Consider the following 22,034-nt stretch of genomic DNA (forward strand, 5'->3'; position numbering starts at 1 on the left):
GCCCTAGAGGCAATAATAAAAGTGTTATTATTATATTTCCTTGTTCATGATGATTGTCTTTTATTCATGCTATAACTGTATTATCCGGAAATCGTAATACACGTGTGAATACATAGACCATAACATGTCCCTAGTGAGCCTCTAGTTGACTAGCTCGTTGGTCAACAGATAGTCATGGTTTCCTGGCTATGGACATTGGATATCATTGACAACGGGATCACGTCATTACGAGAATGACGTGATGGACAAGACCCAATCCTAAGCATAGCACAAGATCGTGTAGTTCGTTTTGCTAGAGCTTTTTCTATGTCAAGTATCTCTTCCTTAGACCATGAGATCGTGTAACTCCCGGATGCCGTAAGAGTGCTTTGGGTGTACCAAACGTCACAACGTATCTGGGTGACTATAAAGGTGCACTACAGGTATTTCCGAAAGTGTCTGTTGGGTTGACACGGATCGAGACTGGGATTTGTCACTCCGGATTATGGAGAGGTATCATTGGGCCCACTCGGTAGTGCATCATCATAATGAGCTCAAAGTGACCAAGTGTCTGGTCACGAGATCATGCATTACGGTACGAGTAAAGTGACTTGCCGGTAACGAGACTGAACGAGGTATTGGGATACCGACGATCGAGTCTCGGGCAAGTAACATACCGACTGACAAAGGGAATTGCATACGGGGTTGATTGAATCCTCGACATCGTGGTTCATCCGATGACATCATCGAGGAGCATGTGGGAGCCAACATGGGTATCCAGATCCCGCTGTTGGTTATTGCCCGAGAGCCGTCTCGGTCATGTCTACGTGTCTCCCGAACCCGTAGGGTCTACACACTTAAGGTTCGGTGAAACTAGGGTTATTAGGAAGACTTGTATGTGACTACCGAATGTTGTTCGGAGTCCCGGATGAGATCCCGGACGTCACGAGGAGTTCCGGAAGGGTCCGGAGGTAAAGATTTATATATGGGAAGTCGTCAAACGGACACCGGAAAGATTCGGGGTCATATCGGTATTGTACCGGGACCATCGGAGGGGTTCCGGGGGTCCACCGGGAGGGGCCACCCCTCCCGGGGGGCCACATGGGCTACATGGGGATAGCAGCCAGCCCCTGGTGGGCTGGGCGCCCCCCCCCCTTGGGCCCATGCGCCTAGGGTTGGGGGGTAAACCCTAAGGGGGGCGCACCCCCCTTGCTTGGGGGGCAAGCCACCCCTCCCTGGCCGCCGCCCCCCTCTAGATCCCATCTAGAGGGGCCGGCCCCCCTTGCCCCTTCCCCTATAAATAGAGGGGTGAGGGGAGGGCAGCCGCACCACAAGTCAAGGCGCAACCCTCCCCTCCCCAACACCTCTCCTCCTCTGTTGTGTGCTCGGCGAAGCCCTGTCGGAGTACTACTTCTCCACCATCATCACGCTGTCGTGCTGCCGGTGGAGCTGTCTTCCTCAACCTCTCCTTCCTCCTTGCTGGATCAATACGGAGGAGACGTCACCCGTACCGTACGTGTGTTGAACGCGGAGGTGCTGTCCGTTCAGCACTTGGTCATCGGTGATTTGAATCACGTCGAGTACGAATCCATCATCACCGCTCCCTCGAACGCTTCCGTACGCGATCTACAAGTGGTATGTAGATGCAAACTCACTCCCTCGACTCGTTGCTTAGATGAACTCATAGATGGATCTTGGTGAAACTGTAGGAAAAAATTTTAATTTTCTGCAACGTTCCCCAACAGTGGCATCATGAGCTAGGTCTATGCGTAGTTCTCTATTGCACAAGTAGAACACAATTTAGTTGTGGGCGTAGATCTTGTCAACTTGCTTGCCGCTACTAGTCTTATCTTGCTTCAGCGGTATTGTGGGATGAAGCGGCCCGGACCAACCATACACGTACGCTTACGTACGACCGGTTCCACCGACTAACATGCACTAGTTGCATAAGGTGGCTGGCGGGTGTCTGTCTCTCCCCCTTTAGTTGAAGCGGATTCGATGAAAAGGGTCCTTATGAAGGGTAAATAGAAGTTGACAAAATCACGTTGTGGTTATTCGTAGGTAAGAAAACGTTCTTGCTAGAACCCAATTGCAGCCACGTAAAAGATGCAACAACAATTAGAGGACGTCTAACTTGTTTTTGCAGCAATTGTCATGTGATGTGATATGGCCAGAAGTTGTGATGAATGATTGATGAATGATATTATGTGATGTATGAGATCATGTTCATGTAATAGGAATCACGACTTGCATGTCGATGAGTATGACAACCAGCAGGAGCCATAGGAGTTGTCTTTATTTTTGTATGACCTGCGTGTCATTGAAGAACGCCATGTAAACTACTTTACTTTATTGCTAAACGCGTTAGTCATAGAAGTAGAAGTAGTCGTTGGCGTGACAACTTCATGAAGACACGATGATGGAGATCATGATGATGGAGATCATGGTGTCATGCCGGTGACAAGATGATCATGGAGCCCCGAAGATGAAGATCAAAGGAGCTATATGATATTGGCCATATCATGTCACTACTTTATATAATTGCATGTGATGTTTATTATGTTTTATGCATCTTGTTTACTTAGAACGACGGTAGTAAATAAGATGATCCCTTACAACAATTTCAAGAAGTGTTCTCCCCTAACTGTGCACCGTTGCTAAAGTTCGTCGTTTCGAAGCACCACGTGATGATCGGGTGTGATAGATCCTTACGTTCACATACAACGGGTGTAAGACAGTTTTACACATGCAAAACACTTAGGGTTAACTTGACGAGCCTAGCATGTACAGACATGGCCTCGGAACACGGAGACCGAAAGGTCGAACACGGGTCGTATAGAAGATACGATCAACATGAGAATGTTCACCGACGATGACTAGTCCGTCTCACGTGATGATCGGACACGGCCTAGTCGACTCGGATCGTGTAACACTTAGATGACTAGAGGGATGTCAAATCTGAGTGGGAGTTCATTCAATAATTTGATTAAGATGAACTTAATTATCATGAACTTAGTCTAAAACCTTTTGCAAATATGTCTTGTAGATCAAATGGCCAACGCTAATGTCAACATGAACTTCAACGCCTTCCTAGAGAAAACCAAGCTGAAAGATGATGGCAGCAACTATACGGACTGGGTCCGGAACCTGAGGATCATCCTCATAGCTGCCAAGAAGGCATATGTCCTAGAAGCACCGTTAGGTGACCCACCTGCTCTCCCAGCACTGCAAGACGGTTTGAACGTTTGGTAGACACGTACTGATGATTACTCCCTCGTTCAGTGCGGCATGCTTTACAGCTTAGAACCGGGGCTCCAAAAGCGTTTTGAGCGACACGGAGCATATGAGATGTTCGAAGAGCTGAAACTAGTTTTCCAAGCTCATGCCCGGGTCGAGAGATATGAAGTCTCCGACAAGTTCTATAGTTGTAAGATGGAGGAAAACAGTTCTGTCAGTGAGCACATACTCAAAATGTCTGGGTTGCACAGCCGCCTGTCCCAGCTGGACATTAACCTCCCGGACGAGGCGGTCATTGACAGAATCCTTCAGTCGCTCCTACCAAGCTACAAGAGCTTCGTGATGAACTACAATATGCAGGTGATGGTGAAGACCATTCCTGAAGTATTTTCAATGCTGAAGTCAGCAGAGGTTGAAATCAAGAAAAAACATCAAGTGTTGATGGTCAATAAGACCACTAAGTTTAAGAAGGGCAAGGGTAAGAAGAACTTCAAGAAGGACGGCAAAGATGTTGCCGCGCCTGGTAAACCAGTTGCCGGGAAGAAGTCAAAGAATGGACCCAAGCCCGAGACTGAGTGCTTTTATTGCAAGGGGGAGGGTCACTGGAAGCGGAACTGCCCCAAATACTTAGCGGATAAGAAGGCCGGCAACACTAAAGGTATATTTGATATACATGTAATTGATGTGTACCTTACCAGTACTCGTAGTAACTCCTGGGTATTTGATACCGGTGACGTTGCTCATATTTGTAACTCACAGCAGGAGCTGCGGAATAAACGGAGACTGGCGAAGGACGAGGTGAGGATGCGCATCGGGAACGGTTCCAAGGTCGATGTGATCGCCGTCGGCATGCTACCTCTACATTTACCTACGGGATTAGTTATAAACCTTAATAATTGTTATTTTGTGCCAAGTTTGAGCATGAACATTGTATCTGGATCTCGTTTGATACGAGATGGCTACTCATTTAAATCCGAGAATAATGGTTGTTCTATTTATATGAGAGATATGTTTTATGGTCATGCCCCTATGGTCAATGGTTTATTCTTAATGAATCTCGAGCGTAATGTTACACATATTCATAGCGTGAATGCCAAAAGATGTAAAGTTGATAACGATAGTCCCACATACTTGTGGCACTGCCGCCTTGGTCACATTGGTGTCAAGCGCATGAAGAAGCTCCATGCTGATGGACTTTTGGAGTCTCTTGATTATGAATCATTTGACACGTGCGAACCATGCCTCATGGGCAAGATGACAAAGACTCCGTTCTCCGGAACAATGGAGCGAGCAACCAACTTGTTGGAAATCATACATACCGATGTGTGTGGTCCAATGAGCGTAGAGGCTCGCGGAGGATATCGTTATGTTCTCACTCTCACTGATGACTTGAGTAGATATGGGTATGTCTACTTAATGAAACACAAGTCTGAGACCTTTGAAAATTTCAAGGAATTTCAGAATGAGGTAGAGAATCAACGTGACCGAAAGATAAAATTCCTACGATCAGATCGTGGAGGAGAATACTTAAGTCACGAATTTGGTACACACTTAAGGAAATGTGGAATCGTTTCACAACTCACGCCGCCTGGAACACCTCAGCGTAATGGTGTGTCCGAACGTCGTAATCGCACTCTGTTAGATATGGTGCGGTCTATGATGTCTCTTACCGATTTACCGCTATCATTTTGGGGATACGCTCTAGAGACAGCTACATTCACTTTAAATAGGGCACCGTCTAAATCCGTTGAGACGACACTGTATGAATTATGGTTTGGGAAGAAACCTAAGCTGTCGTTTCTAAAAGTTTGGGGATGCGATGCTTATGTCAAGAAACTTCAACCTGAAAAGCTCGAACCCAAGTCGGAAAAATGCGTCTTCATAGGATACCCTAAGGAAACCATTGGGTATACCTTCTACTTAAGATCCGAGGGCAAGATCTTTGTTGCCAAGAACTGTCGTGGATTTGTCACGGCAGATGTCCTAGCGAAAGGACTTAGTCGTGGAGCCATCGCTATGAGTTTACTTGAAGGGGTTAAAGCGGACACAAAGACACGAGGGGTTTATACTAGTTCGGCCCCTTCGATGAAGGTAAAAGCCTACGTCTAGTTGTGATGGAATTGATGTGGTCTCGATGGCTAGGGAGCAAACAAGCTTCGCCTAGACTCGAGTTGTTGTCGTTGTCTCCCTTGAACCGCCGCCGGGTCGTCCCCTTATATACACGGGTGACGCCCGTCGGTCCATAGAGTCCCAACCGGTTCATATTCGTATCCCGGTTGGTATCTCTCTATTCCTAACTTACAATACAAGTTATACATCAGGTCGGTTTACGACTATAGATTCTAAACCGACTATAGGCCTTGGGCCTTCACCTGCTTATACCACTATGAAGTTAACCCGGCCCAAGTAGGCCGGTTTACGCCTAGTGGCAATATCCCCAACATTAGGCCCCAGATTGATTTGAACTGGTTCATGTCAATCCTTCACAAAATCTTGTATCTTGGACATCTTCTGGTAATTGGTAAACCGCCATGTTGTCATCATTTCTGGTTGTTGTAAACCGGCATGACGTCATCATGAAATTTGTCATTTATAATGCCCTCTTTTAACGGCAGCTCCTAGATCCGCGCGCTTGACCTAACTCTGTTGCCTTTATAAATAAGACCGAAGGGTCATCTCCTTTCTTTTCCCCTCGTCTCTTCTTCTTCGTCTTCCTCGCGTCGCCAGCCTCGGAGCTCCGCCGCCACCATCGACCTCTGCTTCGTCTTGGGCTGCTGCATCAACCTGAGCGCACCAGAGCACTGCAGTATAGTTCCGCATCTTCTCCGTTCCCAGTAAGCTTTCTCCTCTTCTTAACCTAGATCCGTTCTTAGGGTTCCGTGTTCGTGCTGTGTTCATCACGCGCTCATATCTGTTCTCTGATCTTGAATGAATCCGCGAACTCTTGCTGTATTCAGTAGCGATCCCTAAGCCTCCGCTTGCAACTTCTCATCTAATCCCATAGATCTCCCGCACATATCCGCTCACTGGTTCACTTCTGTTTCCGCCTTACTCTTCGAGATATTTCCTGTTTTGTGAGCTTGCTGTAGATCCGCGGCTGTAACAAGATTTTGTGAAACTTGTTTCTGCATACATAATTATCCATAGCTTCAATTGCTTCCGACGTCTAGGTCAGGCGGTTTAACTTTACCATAGAAAAACTGCTAAACCAGTATATATCATTAGTCCCCTGGTTGAACCGCCAGAATCATTTTGACGCCGCATTGTAGAAAACCGGTTTATAGGCAAGGCCGCCGGTTTATCGTAGTTAGATTAAAACCTTTTTATCCGGCATGTCCTTGAACCGGATTACCTATTTCTTGTAGATCTCATCATGGCAAAACAAGTGTATGAGTGCAACTGGGTTCCCTCTCGCGTCACAGAATCACAGTTGGACGATCTAGTTCTGATCGGCGCTTTGGATAGTAAAGATACGATCCACTGGAGGGTTCCTAGAGATGAATGTCCTCCCACGCCCCAGGAAGGAGAGGTCGTGGTCTTCGCAGATCATATGGCCCGGGGCTTCAAACCGTCCGGCTCTAAATTTTATCGGGATGTGTTAGCCAACTTTCAACTCCGTCCATAGGATATTGGCCCCAACTCCGTCACCAATCTATGTCACTTTCAAGTACTTTCTGAGGCATACCTTCAAGATGAGCCTTCAGTCGAGTTATTTAGAGATCTCTTTCATCTGAACCGCCGTACCGAATTCACCGACGGCCCTAATACCGAACTGGGCGGTATGGCCATTCAGAAGAGGAAGGAAATCACCTATCCCCACGTAAAACTCCATACTCACCCCAAGGAGTGGAACGCAACTTGGTTTTATTGCAAGGATACCTCCCTTGACAATGAAAATCCCTTGTCTGGCTTCCGTACGGAACGGCTCAGCAACACTCACCCTTTTCCACAAAGGCTAAGCGCCAAGGAGAGAATTAAATATGCTCCTCAACTGTCCAAGCTCCGGGCCTTCATGGCCAATGGTTTAACAGGAATAGACCTTGCACGCTGCTGGATATCATGGAGCATTCTGCCTCTAAGCCGGCGCCCCGGTTTGATGTGCACATACACTGGCAGCGTTGATGACCCACTCCGACATATCAAAATTCAAATCTCCGACGACGAAGTCACCGAATCTGTAAAGAAGATGCTGAATGAACCGGAGCACCTCTGTGCCCAAACCGGTCTGCTTCCTTACTGCACCACCAACGAACCGCCAGCGGTAAGATTTTAATTGCTCTATTATTGAACCTGTTACTGCTTTATCTGCCTGACCTTTAATTATTGCTGACTCAGAGTGATAATCCGTTTTGGAGCAAGAAGCTTTCGCAAGATAAAACGGAGAAGGCAGGACGGCCAACCCGGCCCAAGACCAAGGTTATCAAGAAACCAGCTCGTAAGAGAAAAACCACCGCTTCATCTGACCCAGCCATTGATGATGATGTGGGTAATCCGGATCTTGAGGTAGAACTTGATTCACTTGGCTTGCTTTTTACACGCCTTATTGATGATGATGCTTGTCAGGATGACGCTGAAGCCAGCAATGCGGGATTCGTTGAGGTAATCATTCTCTCTTCCGATTCAGAAATCTTGCCTTTGCCAAAATTTCGCCGGGCAAACCGAAAAGTTAAATTTTCTCATCCTCTTGCTTATCTGGATTCCCAATTTCTTATGAAGACCCAGCAACACGAAGCTCGCCGCACAACCCGGCACAGTGGCCAGGTAGTTGCCTCTGCCGGTTTACTGAACAGTCCAGTTCGAAAACGCCGCTCCGAGGTCTCCGACCTTTTTATTGATTTAAATCCTAAAGCGGGTTTCTTCCGTCAACCTCTTAATCCATCCAACTCCGATTATCAGGTCACTTCTCATTCATCGTCTGGTGAATCGTCAGCCACTCAGCTACCACCTTTAAAAACAGTTGTTGGGTAAGTTAAACTGAACATATGCTTCCAGTATACCGCATAATGGCTTATGCTTTTCCTTGACTTTTTGTTTTTCTTTCAGGGCTAAACCGAAACCAAGCAAGAAGGCCCGCCTGGATAAAGCGGCTGAACATTATGTGGCCCCCGAACATGACCAAGCGCTGGATCATGAAATGTTTACTTCTGAAGATATCCCCAAATATCCTCCTTTGCAAGACGACGTTATTCCCGAAGAAGGGCTTGTTAATACTCCAGCCTCTGCCGATCCGCCTGCTAGCTCCATCCAGATTGAAAAATCCCACACTCCTGCTGACCAGACGGCCGCACCAACACAAACTGGCGAGTCCAAAGATGATGGTGTTGTGATTACCGGTGTGGGCCGCTCTGAACCCGGGAATCCTGTCACCCTTACCAAGCATACCATCAAAGAGGATTTTTCCGCTTTGAACAAAGGAAAATGGGATGTTGAACTAGAGACATATGCTGCTCTGAGTGCCCAAGATCTTCACTCCGGCTATTTAAACCGGCTTTACACTAGCCATGACTGTGAAGCTAGCCTGGTCAAAATGATGAGGGATAAATTTGAGGTAACTTACTTTTTTCCTTGCTGCCATTACCTCCATTCTTCTAGCCCCCAAGGGCCGGTTTGTAACGTTGGTCAAACCGGGACTTGATCCTGAACATTCTTGAAACCGATCGGTATAGCCCGCAAGAACCGGTCTAACTTAGCATAAGTAAACCGGGGCTCCAATAGAGAACTGTCCTTAGAACATAACTTGATCAAATAGCCATTATCCCCCAAGTGCCAAGTTGAATACTTGTATTGAGCTTGGGACTTTGTAATCGAGTAATATATAAAAATTGAAGGTGCATTAGCCCCCAAGTGTCAGGCATATAACTTTGTTATGTGGTTGATACTTCAACTCCTTGGATCGCCTGTGCAAAGCTTAAACGATGTCTGTGTGCAGGCTGAGGTGAAAATCAAGGAGGACCGAGTTGCCGATTTGCAGGAGGCCTTGAAAACCCAGCAGGCTGAAACAGATAAGGCAAAGCAAGAATTAACCAGCGCTTTGAACACTGCTGAACGGCTGAAAGAAGGCTTCAAGAAAGAGCGGGCTGACTGGGCCACTGAGAAGGCCGGTTTAACCAAAAGAGCGGAAAATGCTGAAGCTGCCCTTAAACCGGTGGTGGATGAACTGACGGCCGTACAGCGGCAAATACACTCCATGACTGTTGCAATCTTTGGTAAGCTCCTTGTAACTTCTGTGATAATTTGAACCTGCTGTAGCGTAAATCCGGTTTGAGACCATTCCAATCTTGTTGTAGGCACACGTATTGGGCACTTAGGAAATAATGTGCGGAAGAAATTGAAAGCTGCCTACACCTTGGTGGAACAATTATATACCGGAGCCCAACGGATCATCACCACAGCTTCTCACAACAACCCGGCACCCTCTTTAATCCAGGACACTCTTAGCAAGTTGTCAATGCTTCCAGCCCGGATTGAGGAGCTGAAAAAATCCGCTGCCCGAACCGGAGCCATCAATGCCTTAATCCGGGCAAAGGCATGGGTGCCAGATTTTGATCCTGTGGAAGCAGCTCAAGGCTATCCCAGCCTGTAAGAAGATGGCTCTGAATTCAACAAAGAGGATTTAAGGGCAATAAACCGTGCAGTGCGCCCTCTGGCTTGTCAGCTAGCTGAAGAGGCAGATTTGACGCATTATCAAGCGCAATATAACGAGCAAAACAAGCGAGTGCCTGCCCCAACTGTTGAAGCGGAGAATCTGATCCCTCCAATCCGTAAGCACACTTATGCCCCTGATATTGAACCGTCTTCCCTGATCCATGAAGAGGTTGTTTTCCAAGCTTTAATGGGAATCGACTGGACCACTGTTGATTTCCATCCAATGGGTAGAGACGAGGAAGCTGAAGCGGCGGAGGATGAGGAGCAGGCTTGAACCAGAAGCCGGTTTGGAGAGCTGTTTGTAATACCTTCCGAAAAGAACAATGATCTTATTTGGGTACCGTGCTGCCCTGTAATAGGATAGTTAATGCTTCTAACTGGAATATGCCTTCGTACATAAGTACTGAAGCTTTCGTTTGAAGAACTCCAATTCATATTTCCTGCAATCAGAAAAATTTGAACTTCGGTGGCGGTTATACCGCCAGCCGGTTTATGATCCTGATATGTGTATCAGTAATATAACAAATATATGATACATAAATACCTGCCATGTTTGGGTATGAAGCTGGCTTAGCCAAGCCTGAAGCGGCGGTTTTATAAACCATTACCGTCGAAAGAAAAAAGGTGGGAGAAAATAGCTCCCGTATAAATCGTACTGAACCAATACGAGCCCCCTTGTTACTCCATGATGTTAACAGGAAAAAGGTAAACCGGGAATACTCCTCCGGATTAAAGGGGAATCAAACCCATCGGCTGAATCGGAAAAAAGATGTTTGTCGACATAAAAGAAATCCGACAAAAGCAAAGAGAAAACAAACCATGAAAATAACATGGAAGCAAAGGCAATGATAAAAAAACCATTTGCAAAAATATGCTATACTGAGCTGATCAGATGGTATTACCATGGTCGGACAGGATCAAGGCCCCCAATAGGAGTGACAATGATTCAAGTCAGCCAGGTCCCCAAATGATTCGTGGCATATATGCCAGATCAAGAGGCGTGGCAATGGTTCGGGTTCGACCATGCCCCCAAGTGATTTTGTGGCCTTAGGCCGACCAAGAGGCGTGACTGGTTCAGACTTGACCATGTCCCCAAATGATCTGGTGGCTGTCGCCTATCAAAGGGTGTTCGTTGGTTCGGACACGACCAAGGCCCCCAGTGATATATAAAAAAAACAAATGTCAAGGGGTAAACCGGAGGCCGCTTTAAACAGAACCACTCCGTGTAACCTCGCATGATGAGAAAGACAGAGACCCCGCTTTAGCTGAGGCTCCGGTTTGATATATCAAAGATAATATATACATTGTCATGATATGTACATAGATAGAGCCGATGGCTCAAGTATAGTAAGGCCGAAGATGAGCTATATTCCACGGCCTGTTGGTCTCCTCCTCTGATGTACGTGAGTCTTGATGCCCTCGAATATCAATCAGATAGTACGACCCGTTGTGCAAATTCTTGCTGACCACGAAAGGTCCCTCCCAAGGTGGGGATAACTTGTGCATATCCGTTTGATCTTGGATGAGTCGAAGCACCAAATCTCCTACTTGAAAAGTCTGGTTCTAACCCGGCGACTGTGATAGCGACGAAGATCTTGCTGGTAAATCGCCGAACGGGCAGCCGCTATATCACGCTCCTCGTCCAATAGGTCCAAAGCGTCTTGCCGTGCTGTCTCATTGTCTGCTTCAACATAAGCTGCCACACGAGGCGAATCGTGCCGGATGTCACTAGGGAGAACTGCCTCTGCTCCATAGACCATGAAAAATGGCGTGTATCCTGTGGACCGGTTTGGCGTAGTATTGATACTCCATAATACAGATGGTAGCTCTTCAACCCAACATCCTGGTGTTCTTTGCAACGGGACCATAAGCCGGGGTTTGATGCCTCGCAAAATTTCCTGATTAGCTTGTTCTGCCTGTCCATTGGACTGGGGGTGTGCCACTGACGACACGTCAAGTCGGATGTGCTCACGTTCACAGAACTCCTTCATAGCGCCCTTGGATAAATTGGTACCATTGTCAGTAATGATACTGTGTGGAAAACCAAACCGGAAAATCACCTTCTTGATGAACTGCACCGCTGTTGCTGGATCACACTTGCTGACAGGCTCCGCTTCAACCCACTTGGTAAATTTGTCAACTGCCACCAAAAGGTGGGTTTTCTTATCCTTGGATCTTTTAAAAGGCCCAACCATATCCAGCCCCCAAGTTGCAAACGGCCATGTTATTGGGATCATCCTCAATTCTTGAGCCGGCACATGAGCACGCCTTGAAAATTTCTGACATCCATCACACCGTTTAACCAAGTCCTCCGCGTCAGCATGCGCTGTCAACCAGTAGAACCCGTGACGAAACGCCTTTGCCACCAGAGACTTTGAACCGGCGTGGTGTCCACAATCCCCTTCATGGATTTCTCTTAAGATTTCACAGCCTTCCTCAGGAGAAACACAACGTTGAAACGCCCCTGATACACTGCAATGATGTAATTCACCATTGACAATCGTCATAGACTTGGATCGCCGGACTATCTGCCTGGCCAGAATCTCATCCTCTGGTAACTCCCCCCGGTTCATGTACGCAAGATAAGGAACTGTCCAATCCGGAATAACATGCAGGGCTGCCACCAATTGAGCCTCCGGATCAGGAATAGCCAAATCCGCCTCACCTGGGAGCTTGACTGACGGGTTGTGCAACACGTCCAAAAAGACGTTAGGCGGGACCGGTTTACGCTGAGAGCCCAACCGGCTTAAAGCATCCGCCGCTTCATTCTTCCGACGGTCCACATGATCCACTTGATAACCCTTGAAACAACCTGCAATATTATCCACTTCCCGACGATATGCAGCCATGAGCGGGTCCTTAGAATCCCAAGTGCCAGACACCTGTTGAGCCACTAGGTCCGAGTCACCAAAGCACTTAACCCGGCTTAAATTCATCTCTTTAGCCATCCGGAGACCATGGAGCAAGGCTTCGTACTCAGCTGCATTATTAGTACAAGGGAACATTAAGCGGAGAACATAACAAAACTTATCACCTCGTGGGGAAGTTAATACGACTCCAGCCCCCGAGCCTTCCAATTGCCTGGATCCGTCAAAATGAATAGTCCAATATGTGTGATCCGGCTTCTCCTCTGGTGCTTGTAACTCCGTCCAGTCATTGATGAAATCAACAAGTGCTTGAGACTTCACTGCCGTCCGAGGCACGTACTTCAGTCCGTGTGGCCCAAGCTCTATAGCCCACTTGGCAATCCGGCCAGTCGCCTCCCGGTTCTGTATAATATCCCCCAAGGGAGCTGAACTGACCACTGTGATGGGGTGCCCTTGAAAATACTGCTTCAACTTCCGACTGGCCATAAAAACACCATAGACCAGCTTCTGCCAATGCGGATATCTTTGCTTGGATTCAATAAGCACCTCGCTGATATAATAAACCGGCCGCTGAACCGGATATTCCTTGCCTGCCTCTTTGCGTTCCACCACAATAGCCACGCTAACTGCCCGAGCATTGGCCGCTACGTATAATAACAGCGGCTCCTTGTCGACCGGAGCTGCAAGAACAGGCGGATTGGCTAACTGCCGCTTCAGGTCCTCAAATGCTTCATTAGCAGCCGGACTCCAAATGAAATGGTCTGTCTTCCTCAGCATTTGGTACAAAGGAATGGCCTTCTCTCCGAGGCGGCTGATAAACCGGCTTAGTGCGGCGATTCGGCCCGCCAAACGCTGAACATCATTGATGCACTTCGGTTTAGCTAGGGCGGTGATAGCTGTAATCTTCTCCGGATTAGCCTCAATTCCTCTATTAGACACCAGAAACCTAGTAACTTGCCTGCCGGAACACCAAAGACACACTTGGCCGGATTAAGCATCATCTTGTAAACCCGCAAGTTGTCAAAGGTTTCCTTCAAGTCATCCACCAGCGTCTCCTTCTGCCTTGATTTTACTACAATATCATCCACATAGGCGTGCACATTGCGGCCGATCTGTTTATGCAGGCAATTCTGTACACACCATTGATAGGTGGCTTGGGCACTCTTAAGTCCGAAGGGCATAGATACATAGCAGAAGGCTCCAAAGGGAGTAATGAATGCTGTTTTCTCCTGGTCCTTAACCGCCATTTTGATCTGATGATATCCAGAGTATGCATCCAAAAAACTCAAATGCTCACAACCCGCCGTGGCATCAATGATCTGGTCAATACGGGGGGGGGGGCAAAAGGATCTGCCGGACAGGCTTTGTTAAGATCTGTGTAATCCACACACATACGCCAAGTGCCGTTTTTCTTAAGAACCAGCACCGGATTAGCAAGCCACTCTGGATGGAACACCTCAATAATAAAACCAGCTGCTAAAAGCCTGGCCACTTCCTCTCCAATGGCTTTGCATCTTTCTTCGTTAAACCGGCGGAGGAACTGTTTCACCGGTTTATACTTAGGATCCACATTAAGAGTGTGCTCAGCGAGTTCCCTCGGTACACCTGGCATGTCAGACGGCTTCCATGCAAAAATGTCCCGATTCTCACGGATGAACTCGATGAGCGCGCTTTCCTATTTGGGATCCAGGTTGGCACTGATAGTGAACTGCTTGGACGAATCGCCGGGCACGAAGTCAACAAGCTTGGTCTCAGCTGCCGATTTGAACTTCAGATCTGAATCATGCTCTGTAGTTGGCTTCTTTAAAGCGGTCATATCCGCCGGATCAACATTGTCCTTATAATACTTCAACTCCTCCGTGGCACAGACTGACTCTGCATAAGCCGCATCACCTTCCTCACATTCCAAAGCGACCCTACGGCTCCCATGAACCGTTATGGTCCCCTTGTAACCCGGCATCTTGAGCTGCAAGTAGATATAACAAGGCCGCGCCATGAACTTGGCGTAAGCCGGCCGGCCAAACAAGGCATGATACGGGCTCCGGATCTTCACCACCTCAAATGTTAGTTTTTCCGACCGGGAGTCGTGCTCGTCCCCAAAGGCCACATCCAGGGCTATCTTACCAACAGGATATGCAGATTTGCCAGGCACCACACCATGGAACACCGTATTCGATGGTCTGAGATCTTTGTCTGTTAAACCCATGCGGCGGAATGTCTCATAGTACAATATGTTAATACTGCTTCCTCCATCCATGAGTACCTTGGTGAATTTATAACCCCCCACCTGAGGGTCTACCACTAATGCTAGCTGGCCCGGATTATCAACCCGGGGCGGGTGATCCTCTCTGCTCCACACGATAGGCTGCTCCGACCAGCGCAAGTAACGTGGTAAGGCCGGTTCAACAGAATTCACCGCTCGCCTGTGGAGTTTTCGGTCGCGTTTATCCAAACTAGTTGTGAAAACATGATATTGCCCATTGTTCAACTGTTTTGGCTGGCTCTGATAACCCGACTGCTGCTGCTGCTGCTGGCTGTTCTGATTATTCTAGTGATTGTGACCGCCCTGATTGCGACCTGAACCGGAAGCTCCATCGTGATCCGGCCCGTGGAAACCGGATCCTGAACCGCCACCTGATCCGTGATCATACCGGAAAGCATTAGAGTTTTTGAACTCCTGCATGATATAACAATCTTTCCAAAGATGGTTAGCCGGCGCCTCCTTCGTCCCGTGCTCCGGGCAAGGCTGATTCAACAAATAGTTCAAACGGCTTGCGTTGGGATTGGGAGCCCCATTACGATTTGCCGCTTTACCTCTGCACCGCTGCCCCCTGTCCTGTGCATTAGTGTTGGCCACAAAGTCCACTCTGCCATCCGCCTTGCGCTTGCCTCCGTTTCCATGACCCGCTAGTTTGTACTGCTGCTGTTTGGAGTTGCTATTCTTCTTTCCCTTCCCTGCTTCATCATCATCAGGCTCGGGATCCTTGGTACTGTCCGAATCGTCATACTTCACCAAAGCGGCCATGAGGGTTCCCATGTCATTACAGAACCGCTTCATGCGTCCCAACTTCAATTTTAGAGGCTCAAACCGGCAGTTGCCTTCCAGAGTTAAGATCGCAGAGTCGGCATTAATCCTGTCAGACGAGTGCAAAATTTCCGAAACGCGGCGCACCCAACGGGTCGTTGATTCTCCTTCCTCCTGGACACAAGCCGCCAGGTCTACTATGGACTTGGGCTGCTTACATGTATCCTTAAAATTCTGTATAAACCGGGCCCGCAACTGGGCCCATGAGCTGATAGAATTGGGTGGTAGGCTCTTTAACCAAGTACGAGCCGTGCCCTCAAGCATCATGGTGAAGTATTTTGCGCATGCGGCCTCATCCACGTCCAGCATTTCCATGGCCATCTCATAACTCTCTACCCATGCTTCAGGGGGTAAATCAGCGGTGTAATTCGGCACCTTGCGTGGACCCTTGAAATCTTTGGGCAGGCGCACATTGCGTAAAGCGGGGATTAAACAAGGCACTCCCAAAGCGGATGCGACTCCTGGTCCGGCAAAGGTGGTAGGGCGAACCGGTGTAAGTTGATCCGCATCATCCTGCGCTGCTAACTCGGCTTCCCTCCGTGCCCGGGCCCGGTCCACCACATCCTGAGCCTCGCGAACACCGCCTGCCAGGCTATTGCCATGTGCTGCTTCATGGCCTCGCGCATTGCTCGATATAGCCGGTTCATCCATGCGCCTGCTATAGCTCCGGCTTGGACGGGGCGTAGAGTGAATCCGATCACGGCTGTACGAGTATGCTTCCTGCTGAATCAGCGCGGTCCGGAGAAGCTCCTTAACCCGGCGTGTCTCTATCGCTTGCGGAGAGTCCCCTTCAACTGGGATAGCCTCTAATCGCGTGGCAGCTGCAACAAGGTTGTCCATAGGATTAGAATAATGACCTGGGGGCGTCTGGACCGGCAGAAAATTCACAATGTTCTGCTGAGGAGGTTCCATCAGGCGAGGTTGGACCGTCCCCCCTGGTCCTGGTGCCTCAATCCGGTTTGTCTCCGGGTACTGCGGCGGATTACTGGGTCCAGCTCCTGGAGTGTGAAAGAGATTTTGGGGGTCAAACCCTACCGGCAGGCGTGATCTGTGCTTCCGCTTCAAAACCTCCTGTGATGCGTTCTGGTCAAGCATGAGTTTATAGGCCTGGGCGTCCAAAGCGGTCCGCTCTGCAGCCATCCTGTCTTTTTCTGCTGCCAGATCCGCTTTGGCTTGCACGATCTGCTCTCTCACCTTCGCAATTTCTGCATTATGGGCCTCCTGATCCGCCGGATTATCCTCTGCCATAAGCGCGGCTAGTGCATCAAACAGATCAGATAGAACTTGAACTGGCGGGCGCACAAGGCCTCCTGACCCTGCTGCTGCTGCCGCTGCTGATCCGGAGAGCATTGCTGCGGCGGTCGAAGAGTGATTTGCCGCCTGTGTGCCGGCCATGAATATTCCAACCCGGTTGACCTGGCCCGGGGGGTCCGGAATACTGTCGCCATCGGAACAGCCCCTAATCTGGTCGTCTTGCAATTGGTACAGCGATTCGGTCTCTTCGGTCGAGGACTCGTCATCGGAATAGACGACGGTCTCGCTACCGTGTTCTGATTCGTCCTCACGCTCTCCTTCGTGTACGACTCCAATGAAGACACGCTTCACGGCCGGTTTAGCCCAGGTAGATCTCGCACACTGAGCCGTCTCGATGAGGTCGGTGCAGATGTCCAGCTCAGGCCCAGGCTCACCGATCTTGCCAATGAAAACGTGTATGCCGCCGAAGGGGACCCGGTACCCGTACTCAATCAAATCGGCCTCGGGACCCCATCCTACATCGTCGATGTAGATCTTGCCACGACGACTCTTGGTCATCTGGCCCACAGCATAGCCTTCGAGTCCTTTGAGCTTGCCCTCCAAGATCGTCAAACCATCGTGCGATGGCCCCACGGTGGGCGCCAACTGTCATGGATTTGTCACGGCAGATGTCCTAGTGAAAGGACTTAGTCGTGGAGCCATCGCTATGAGTTTACTTGAAGGGGTTAAAGCGGACACAAAGACACGAGGGGTTTATACTAGTTCGGCCCCTTCGATGAAGGTAAAAGCCTACGTCTACTTGTGATGGAATTGATGTGGTCTCGATGGCTAGGGAGCAAACAAGCTTCGCCTAGACTCGAGTTGTTGTCATTGTCTCCCTTGAACCGCCGCCGGGTCGTCCCCTTATATGCATGGGTGACGCCCGTCGGTCCATAGAGTCCCAACCGGTTCATATTCGTATCCCGGTTGGTATCTCTCTATTCCTAACTTACAATACAAGTTATACATCAGGTCGGTTTATGGCTACAGATTCTAAACCGACTATAGGCCTTGGGCCTTCACCTGCTTATACCACTATGAAGTTAACCCGGCCCAAGTAGGCCGGTTTACGCCTAGTGGCAATATCCCCAACAGGATCCTTTCTGGAAAAAGAGTTTCTCTCGAAAGAAGTAAGTGGGAGGAAAGTAGAACTCGCTGAAGTACTACCTCTTGAACCGGAAAGTAGTGCAGCTCAAGAAAATGTTCCTGTGATGCCTACACCAACTGAAGAGGAAAATAATAATGATGATCAAGGTACTTCGGATCAAGTTACTACTGAACTTCGTAGGTCCATAAGGACACGTTCCGCACCAGAGTGGTACGGCAACCCTGTCCTGAAAATCATGTTGTTAGACAAGGGTGAACCTTCGAACTATGAAGAAGCGATGGCGGGCCCAGATTCCAACAAATGGCTTGAAGCCATTAAATCCGAGATAGAATCCATGTATGAAAACAAAGTATGGACTTTGACTGACTTGCCCGATGATCGGCGAGCGATAGAAAACAAATGGATCTTTAAGAAGAAGACGGACGCGGATGGTAATATTACCATCTATAAAGCTCGACTTGTCTCTAAGGGTTATCGGCAAGTTCAAGGGATTGACTACGATGAGACTTTCTCTCCCGTAGCGAAGCTTAAGTCCGTCCGAATCATGTTAGCAATTGCCGCATACTATGATTATGAGATATGGCAGATGGACGTCAAAACGGCATTCCTTAACGGTTATCTTAAGGAAGAACTATATATGATGCAGCCGGAAGGTTTTGTCGATCCTAAGAACGCTAACAAAGTATGCAAGCTCCAGCGATCCATTTATGGGCTGGGGCAAGCATCTCGGAGTTGGAACATTCGCTTTGATGAGATGATCAAAGCGTTTGGGTTTATGCAGACTTATGGAGAAGCCTGCGTTTACAAGAAAGTGAGTGGGAGCTCTGTAGCATTTCTCATATTATATGTAGATGACATACTTTTGATGGGAAATGATATAGAATTCTTGGACAGCATTAAGGCCTACTTGAATAAGTGTTTTTCAATGAAGGACCTTGGAGAAGCTGCTTATATATTAGGCATCAAGATCTATAGGGATAGATCGAGACGCCTCATAGGTCTTTCACAAAGCACATACCTTGATAAGATTTTGAAGAAGTTCAAAATGGATTAGTCCAAGAAGGGGTTCTTGCCTGTATTGCAAGGTGTGAGATTGAGCTCGGCTCAATGCCCGACCACGGCAAAAGATAAAGAAGAGATGAGTGTCATCCCCTATGCTTCAGCCATAGGATCTATTATGTATGCCATGCTGTGTACCAGACCTGATGTAAACCTTGCCGTAAGTTTGGTAGGAAGGTACCAAAGTAATCCCGGCAACGAACACTGGACAGCGGTCAAGAATATCCTGAAGTACCTGAAAAGGACAAAGGACATGTTTCTCGCTTATGGAGGTGACGAAGAGCTCGTCGTAAAGGGTTATGTCAACGCTAGCTTCGACACAGATCTGGATGACTCTAAGTCACAAACCAGATACGTATATATGTTGAATGGTGGAGCAGTAAGCTGGTGCAGCTGCAAGCAGAGCGTCGTGGCGGGATCCACATGTGAAGCGGAGTACATGGCAGCCTCGAAGGCAGCGCATGAAGCTATTTGGGTGAAGGAGTTCATCACCGACCTAGGAGTCATACCCAATACGTCGGGCCCGATCAAACTCTTCTGTGACAACACTGGAGCTATTGCCCTTGCCAAGGAGCCCAGGTTTCACAAGAAGACCAGGCACATCAAGCGTCGTTTCAACTCCGAAAATGTTCAAGATGGAGACATAGATATTTGCAAAGTACATACGGATCTGAATGTCGCAGATCCGTTGACTAAACCTCTCTCGCGAGCAAAACATGATCAACACCAGAACTCTATGGGTGTTCGATTCATCACAATGTAACTAGATTATTGACTCTAGTGCAAGTGGGAGACTGTTGGAAATATGCCCTAGAGGCAATAATAAAAGTGTTATTATTATATTTCCTTGTTCATGATGATTGTCTTTTATTCATGCTATAACTGTATTATCCGGAAATCGTAATACACGTGTGAATACATAGACCATAACATGTCCCTAGTGAGCCTCTAGTTGACTAGCTCGTTGGTCAACAGATAGTCATGGTTTCCTGGCTATGGACATTGGATGTCATTGACAACGGGATCACGTCATTATGAGAATGACGTGATGGACAAGACCCAATCCTAAGCATAGCACAAGATCGTGTAGTTCGTTTTGCTAGAGCTTTTTCTATGTCAAGTATCTCTTCCTTAGACCATGAGATCGTGTAACTCCCGGATGCCGTAAGAGTGCTTTGGGTGTACCAAACGTCACAACGTATCTGGGTGACTATAAAGGTGCACTACAGGTATTTCCGAAAGTGTCTGTTGGGTTGACACGGATTGAGACTGGGATTTGTCACTCCGGATTACGGAGAGGTATCACTGGGCCCACTCGGTAGTGCATCATCATAATGAGCTCAAAGTGACCAAGTGTCTGGTCACGGGATCATGCATTACGGTACGAGTAAAGTGACTTGCCGGTAACGAGACTGAACGAGGTATTGGGATACCGGCGATCGAGTCTCGGGCAAGTAACATACCGACTGACAAAGGGAATTGCATACGGGGTTGATTGAATCCTCGACATCGTGGTTCATCCGATGACATCATCGAGGAGCATGTGGGAGCCAACATGGGTATCCAGATCCCGCTGTTGGTTATTTCCCGAGAGTCGTCTCGGTCATGTCTACGTGTCTCCCGAACCCGTAGGGTCTACACACTTAAGGTTCGGTGACGCTAGGGTTATTAGGAAGACTTGTATGTGACTACCAAATGTTGTTCGGAGTCCCGGATGAGATCCCGGACGTCACGAGGAGTTCCGTAAGGGTCCGGAGGTAAAGATTTATATATGGGAAGTCGTCAAACGGACACCGGAAAGGTTCGGGGTCATATCGGTATTGTACCGGGACCACCGGAGGGGTTCCGAGGGTCCACCGGGAGGGGCCACCCCTCCCGGGGGGGCACATGGGCTGCGTGGGGATAGCAGCCAGCCCCTGGTGGGCTGGGCGCCCCCCCCCTTGGGCCCATGCGCCTAGGGTTGGGGGGGAAACCCTAAGGGGGGCGCACCCCCCTTGCTTGGGGGGCAAGCCACCCCTCCCTGGCCGCCGCCCCCCTCTAGATCCCATCTAGAGGGGCCGGCCCCCCTTGCCCCTTCCCCTATAAATAGAGGGGTGAGGGGAGGGCAGCCGCACCACAAGTCAAGGCGCAGCCCTCCCCTCCCCAACACCTCTCCTCCTCCGTTGTGTGCTCGGCGAAGCCCTGTCGGAGTACTGCTTCTCCACCATCATCACGCCGTCGTGCTGCCGGTGGAGCTGTCTTCCTCAACCTCTCCTTCCTCCTTGCTGGATCAAGACGAAGGAGACGTCACCCGTACCGTACGTGTGTTGAACGCGGAGGTGCTGTCCGTTCAGCACTTGGTCATCGTTGATCTGAATCACGTCGAGTACGACTCCATCATCACCGCTCCCTCGAACGCTTCCGTACGCGATCTACAAGTGGTATGTAGATGCAAACTCACTCCCTTGACTCGTTGCTTAGATGAACTCATAGATGGATCTTGGTGAAACCGTAGGAAAAATTTTAATTTTCTGCAACGTTCCCCAACACCATCATCACATGATTGCATACATGTAGGGGGAGTTAATGCATGTCTTGCCAAAGCTTTACTTGCTATTTCCTTCATATCCTTATCTAAAGCTTTGATGTATGTTGCCATCAATTACCAAAAAGGGGGAGATTGAAAGCACAAGTGCTCCCTGGGTGATTTTGGTAATTAATGTCAACATATCTCGTGTTGGACTAATACTTCTACCTTGTATATTTCAGATGAGTTCAACAT

Source organism: Triticum aestivum, chromosome 4B (genome assembly GCF_018294505.1).
Source record: "Triticum aestivum cultivar Chinese Spring chromosome 4B, IWGSC CS RefSeq v2.1, whole genome shotgun sequence".
NCBI classification, from domain to species: domain Eukaryota; kingdom Viridiplantae; phylum Streptophyta; class Magnoliopsida; order Poales; family Poaceae; genus Triticum; species Triticum aestivum.